The sequence below is a fragment of the Saccostrea cucullata genome, unplaced genomic scaffold (assembly GCF_032062105.1).
Source record: "Saccostrea cucullata isolate Sc308-1 unplaced genomic scaffold, CSIRO_AGI_Scuc_v1 ctg15257, whole genome shotgun sequence".
Classification (NCBI taxonomy): Eukaryota; Metazoa; Mollusca; class Bivalvia; order Ostreida; family Ostreidae; genus Saccostrea; species Saccostrea cuccullata.
In genome coordinates, this window is record NW_026918484.1 from 3,523 (window position 1) to 10,899 (window position 7,377).

Genomic DNA, 7,377 nt, shown 5'->3' on the forward strand with positions numbered 1-7,377 from the left:
TTAATTTTAAAAGTGAAATATATACTATAGAAAAATATAAACGTGTATACCCGGTATTATACGTACTTGTCAAAATTTGGAATAAAAAGAAGTTTTCTTATAAGTAAAAGCCATAAATTATATGGCATGGGGTTGGAACAGGCTCGAAGCAATATATTTGAAAGTCTGGGGGGGGGGACCAGTATCTCAGGTAAGTTTTTCTCTAGTTAATTAAAATACTTTACGCAGAGAGAGTGAAGGACCGGAGCCCCCGACGCATAGGTGCACTGTGAAAATTTAACAATTTTGAAATCATATGATAATGATAATCATTAAAACATGGATAAGAGAATTTTGAAGAAAAATTATCAGTTGTCTTAATTTTATAATATCAATCCATTTATTAATTACGAATTAGACATACTGGCATTTCAGTTGATACATGTATATACCTACTGTGTGTATTTACAATACTAGTATTTTGGACACATAGAATTACATTGATATCGATATAATAATTTACATAGTCCGTTTAAAAATACGTACCTATATATAGCAATTGCAGAATCAATGATGGCTTGCAAAAGCTAAATTAGTTTTAAATCTATAATTCTTGTGAACCATATTAGAGACAAGAAATCTAGTAATTTTTATAAATTTCTCCATTTGAATTTTCCATTTCATTATTTTCAAATCAAATTCATTTAGATCGGGAAAGGTACTAATTTCAACATCACCATCTTTTTCTTAAATCTATTCATTCCTTTTCAATTTCTATTGAGGATATGTTCATACATTATTATTTTTTTTATAGATAAAGAATGTTTATTGAAGATGTAATCTAGACTTAAAGATATTAAAAAGTCGCGATTTACATTCACAATGAAACATTTTACAACACTTTATTATCACCATTATTATATGAGTAGTTTTATTTCAAATATAATATAAATTATATTTCTGTTCAAAAATCTGTCAAAAAAAACTTTTTAGGCAAACTTCGTCCGAGATACGTGATAGATTGACAATTAATCAAAAGCCTCTTTACGAAAAAATAATAGACTCATCTACACATCTCACCTCCCGATAGTGACTCCAGTGAAATAGGAATGAACAGTATTATGGACTGAATACTTTAATTATAATACTGGAACATTTAAGAAATCTAATTTTTTTAATGTTCCATTAGTATAATATTTAATTACATGCAATTAAAAGAGAGAATCAATGATACGTTAACTTACGTTAAAGTACATAAACTCGGTTGATGGCATAGTTACCGAAATTTTTTTTTCGTTATTTAAAATACTAGTATAAAAATGGATATTGTTTAAGGATTTTATTGAAACATTATCCATTTCAAACAACAAAAAATTACAGAACCTACAGCATGTAGCATCGTTTTAAAAAAGTTAATGGGGAAGAGGATGAGGGTGGTGGTGAGTATAGTGAATTTGGTGATCAAAATATTCAGCCGAAAAGAGAAATGCTGAAAGTTGAAGTCAATCCATAAATTGCACAGCTTTATTTATGCAGAAAACACATAACTGCAATAAAAACGGTAGGGTTGACCCCCCCCCTTAACCCTCTACGAAGAAATTCTGGTACAGTGCTGCTATCCTATAAGTTGATAATTCTATCCTATCCTATCGTGAATCCTGCATCCACAATCCTATCCTGTGATTTCAGTCTAATCCTATCCTATCCTATCCTGCAACTCTCAGTTTTTTAATATTTAGGAATTAATTTGACAAAACGAAAAAAAAAGGAATTACCAGAAAAAAAATCAGATATAGTCATGGTATTCATTCAAATGTTATATATTTTAATGGAGAAAAATAATCGAGATCGGCATTCCATAATTCCCAACTGACCGCACAAATTAAATTTACGAATTATCATTACCATGTTAAAATTTAATGTTAACAAACAGATCGTAATTACACGTGGACAAGTACTGATTTTGCAAACATATGTAAAGAAATTGGCCTACCAAAAGAATTAAAGAAAAATATACTTAGTGTTTTAATTTTCCTACTAACAATGATCGGGAGACCCGGGATCGCGACTTGCGTCCGACGTGTAATATTTAATTATTTTTAAAAATCATAGGCCTATACGGTAATAATGTTTAATATATGTTTCATGTAAAATTTTATATTTTCCTATTAAACTGAGCACCATGAAAATAACATGCATGTACATGTATAGTCTAACTTTGCCTGTATAACAGGTTTTTCTGTATGCAATTCTGAAAAAGAAGATATGACTAGACCATAAACCAAACAGATAAGTCAAAATGTAAATCTAGAATATCTTGACTTTCAGATATTAAACATTTTAAATGTGAAATTGTCTTATAATTTCAATATTAATTGTATGATTTTTTAATTTAAATTCATAATTTATTCTTTTCTTTTTTTAAATTTCAGTTCATCATCTATTGTATGTGATATTTTTCAAACATGAAAAATATATAGTTGCTAAATTCAAAATAATCTAAATGTTAATTTTTTTCATTTAACTTCAGTTTCTCCTCAGTTTATGATCAGCTCAGCACCGTACAAATGTATTTCAATTTCCATTTTTTTTTATGTGTAAAAATTTAATAATTTATGCTTAATAGAATATATTTTCTAAATTTCATATTGGTTGACAGATTGACATTAATAAATATTGTAGTGAGGTCACACATGTTTCTAAGATCTTATAAAACATGCATGAGAAATTCAGAATTCACAGTATTTACAGTATGTATAACTCATTCTTGAGTAAAGCAAGTTTGCATTTGACCTTGGCATTTGATCTTGAAAATTAATCAGTGTCAGATTGAGAAATATTAAAATGCTCCACACATATTCCTTAGATCATATAAAACATGCATAAGAATTCACAGTACTTACAGCATTTATTACACATTCTTGAGTAAACTTTGTATTTGACCTTGACCATTGATCTTAAAATGTTCAGTGTTTAAATGAGGAAAAATACTTCATCAAGTTCACAATATTTTTATTCAAGGTGATTCCTCAACAATGTTTAACAATTGAATATTCCATTACCATGAGACAGTCATTAAAAGTATCCATGTACAGCATTTAAGAATTTCAATGCAAAGATCACAGATACATGTACATGAACTTTGTTTAAATTTAAGTTTATCAATATTTTTATTACACTTGTATAATGTTTTATATGCATATAATTTGGCTTTCTTAACCGACGCTCAAATTGAAATTCAAATGTCAGAGTTATTGTCAGAGAGATGGTCATAAACCGAACAGTTCTACAAATGTCAACAATGAACAGAAAACAAACACTGATCTCCTTAATAAAAGCACCATGATTTCAGACTTAGGACTCCTTGACACTGGTTTGAACATCTTTCATCATTTACTCTAATTGCATATGGCATGAACTGCATTCTGTACAGCTGCAAATGTGCAGGGTTTCCTGGAAAAAGAAAACATAAAATGAAATTATAGGCATGTTTATTGTAAATTTTGTAATACACATTTCATACACAATTAACATGTTTAAAATGTTTTTGATTGTGATTATCCTTCACATTTCATGTACAATTGGTTTTAATATCACCTTTTTCTCTCCCAAAAGTAATGCATTTAGAAATCATGAAAAATAAACCTCAGTTATAGAAAATAAAAAAAAAAAAATCTTATTTAACATAATTTACTTGTACATTATAATTCATTTTATCTTGTCAACTTGCTAACAAGTGACTTTTCTCTATTTTCTGCTTGTATTTATCTATTTAATGTTTTTTCTTGGTTTTCTTTTTTTTGGTCTAAGACTTGAAATTTGAATATGAAAATCTATGTAACAACAACATGATGACCCGAAAAATTCAACATTTCTTGCAGTTTTACTCTCAATATTTTTGAAAGAAGAAAATCACTTGTTACGAGAAACTGCGGACATGTCACGTCAACTCAGATAATGATGTTTAATGTGTATTTTAATGACCATGTAAACATAGATGATAAAAATAAAATCATACATACTTTTTAGGTTAAAATCCTTTATACTGTGATGACGCATGAGTGCAGGCAATCCATTTTCTGTAATGATTAAAATTAAAAGATAAACTTATGTTTCATAACTCACAATACATCATACATACATGTACAATATGTAAGTGCACTGCTGAGTGAGATCATTAAACATAAGCAGAAGCATAAGAAATGGTCATGATGATTCTACATTCATTTATTATCAATTACACAGAAATGAAAAAAAAAATTCTGACCTTATTAGGGAAATGATAAGAGTAACAACCCGATAAAGGCATAATACATATGATTCTTTTAGTCTTAGAGCTCATTGATAGCTGATTGAATCATATGAAAGAGTCAATATTACCCCCCCCCCCTTCTGTGTACACTACTTCTTTTTTCCGCACCCTATTTTTGTTTATATTAAACAGAATAAAACGTTTATAGTTTAAGACATTAGAACATTGTTTAAAGGGATAAATATGTATAAAAATGCACACATGTACAGTGCACAGTGTGAAGTATACTTACATGATCTCGCACATCATCTATTCAAGTCCGCTGTTGACGGTTCCTGTGGAATTATCCAAACAAACAGAGCATATTTAACAGAAAAACATGTATCACACTTTTACACAAGTAAGAATCGGTTAAATCATCCAAACAAGCTAAAGAAACACGGTCTTTCGATGCCTGGACTCTTCGTTGTTTACATTCCCAAATTCTTCCGGTGATCGTTCACGGTTAGCTCGTACGCCGTGTTACTCGAAGTTTATAATGTAAATCTGTGCTTAGAGAAAAGAATGTTTTATTTTCTATTGAAAATTTATAAATATTTCTTTTGTTAACATTTTATATCGTATTTCGTTTTTGTAATTTATTCTGAAATATGAATAAACCTTTGCTCGAATCTGATTGGCTGTAGGATACAGGATAGGATAGGATAGGATAGGATTGGATTAACTTCTATATGTTTCTATCGTGAATCCTAAAATCCTGATCCTATCCGATCCCATCCCATGTCAACTTGTGGGATAGCAGCACTGTACTTTTTAAAAAAAATCTTACCCAACTTATATTCAAAATTCTTACTTAAAAATTTCTAGTTCATACCACCTTTTGCGGAAAAAGTCTGCACCTTCGATGGATTTAACTGCCTTTCTATTTTCCTTCATAATACAGTATGCTATAAGAATTTTCACGAATTTTAGCATAATATATATTTATGTACATGAATAGGTTTTATATAGTATACGTATAAAATAATCATTCTTTTAACTCTCTATGATTAAAACGCATGCCTTTTTTTCCCAATGTGTGTACAGACTAAGCACTTACGCCTACTCACGAGCAGGCCTAGATTTAAACCCAAATTTAGTCTCGACTAAGTCTCCGCCTTTTTGTGAAACGCTACTTAGTCCGATTCTCGGGTTTAGTCACTGATTTAGTCCGGACTAAGCTTACGACTGGACGTAGGCCTTTTTGAGAAACTAGCCCCTGGAGTAGATTGTGTCGTCGTTCTCTGTATCTCATTCAAGAGGTTATCAGCACTTTATTTCTACATACGAATACCTTTGAGCTGCATTTTTATAGATCAATTGTTACTGTAGCTTAACTTATTCTAATAAAGCGATCGTTGAAAAAATTCAAAAAAATTATTATTGCCTTATTAAACAAATGATTTGTCTTTTTTAGGAAAATGGTTCGATACCGATCAAAAAAAGTTTCTGGAATTCTTGCTTTATTACCAAATGAAACAAAATCGTTGGTAAAAAAAAATTTCTGACCAATGCATTTTTGGTCATTTGGTTGTTTTTTTTCACCTTTCAGTATGGTTTGCAGTCTACTACAGGAACTAATTATACCATAATATATAAAATATACTTGAGGAAGTTCATTATGCCACTTTTTGATGACGTACTACACAAAAAATAAACCTTCATTGTTTCGATCGTTTTCCTCATGGGACGAATTGTTGTTTATAATATGACCCTGACCTACGAAGTAACAGATTCATTATCATAAACCAAGAAGGATTGCTTTTACGCAGAAATAAAAGAAAAACAACAGCCAAATCTTCGCCAAAGAAGAAATGTGCAATTTCAAAGCAAAGCAGTAAGCTCTTTCAATCAATGACATGTTTGGATGGGGGAAATTTAAGTTAAAATCTACAATCTTGTTGAAATTAAAAGTTATTCATTTGCACTACTAGTAACCAGTAACTAAGAAGTAACTAATCTACTGGTGTTGATTTATATATTTGCTTTATTGATTTAAATATATACTCTAGTTTAGAGCTTTGTTCCGAATTTTAGATATAATGTTCAGTTCAAACGTTCCTTAGTGTTTTGAGTCGTGAGTAATTAGGAAAATTAACTTTTGAAAGTGGACTTTTCATGAAAAATTTTCATTTTGTTTAAACATTTTCCTTTCAATTTATCTCATGCAATTCATTGAAATACATTTCTTGTCTCTCCATTTTGTTAATATTATATGCACAGATTAAAAAGATAATGACAATTGTTTTTTGGAAGGAAATTAATTTTTTTTTCTAATGTGGAAGAATGCTTAGGTAGTGTAGGTTTTTATGGTAACAGGTTTTTAATGCTGAAAAATATAAATAATCTGCATTAGCTTTGTAAAGAAAAATAAACTGAAATTCTGTGAAGGTCATTAAATGCATATCTTTCTCTGTTGTAATAATTTTGAATAATGCAGAAAAAATGTTTGTTAAAGCGTATAAAACAATTAACTTTTTAACGAATATTTTTTGTGAACGGAAAAATGGAAAATTATAACGTTTTAGCTACTGTTCAATCAGCTACTGTTCAATTTAAAAGAAAACATTCAATTTCTTAGAAATAATTTTTAAAAATATTTTTCAATTATTTTTTATTATAGGACATTCTACTTTAAATAATCCAATAGCCAATCCTTGTATTCAGCATGAAACTAATCTGAAATCAAATGTAAGTTGTAAAAGCGAAGTCATTTATTAGTCATTTGTTATTTTTTTTTTTATTTTAAACAATAAAGAGAAAGATAAAATTTCCCCTGATTGAAAGTTATTGAGGCACTCATATCATTAATGATATCTTCAGCACTAATATTTCTCTTGTTTGTTTTCTCTTAATATATTATTTTCTGAAGGTAAAAAAATTAATTGTTTGATCTTTTAGAGATAATTCATTTCAAAGCGTGGATAGATATTCGTCATCGACTGTATTTTATGGAAATGCCTTGAACTGTACAGGTAACGAAGTTAAGATAAATACATGTCCAAAAGGATCAAGTAACTCTCCATCAGAATCAGCTGTAGCTGTAACATGTAAAAATAAGGCTGGTCGAGTAAATGTTGAAAAGTAAATTGGCCAAAGGTATTAAT

The 7,377-nt window shown here is 29.3% G+C and overlaps 1 long non-coding RNA gene across 1 annotated transcript; it reads right to left on the reverse strand.

Annotated features, from left to right (window-relative positions):
* Positions 1–2,920: 2,920 nt before the first annotated feature.
* On the reverse strand, positions 2,921–4,742 carry LOC134267029 (uncharacterized). The gene is made up of 3 exons (XR_009992078.1): positions 4,524–4,742; positions 4,002–4,058; positions 2,921–3,432 (listed from the first exon to the last, which is right to left on the reverse strand). It is a non-coding gene; the product is annotated as an uncharacterized LOC134267029 (long non-coding RNA).
* Positions 4,743–7,377: the final 2,635 nt, after the last annotated feature.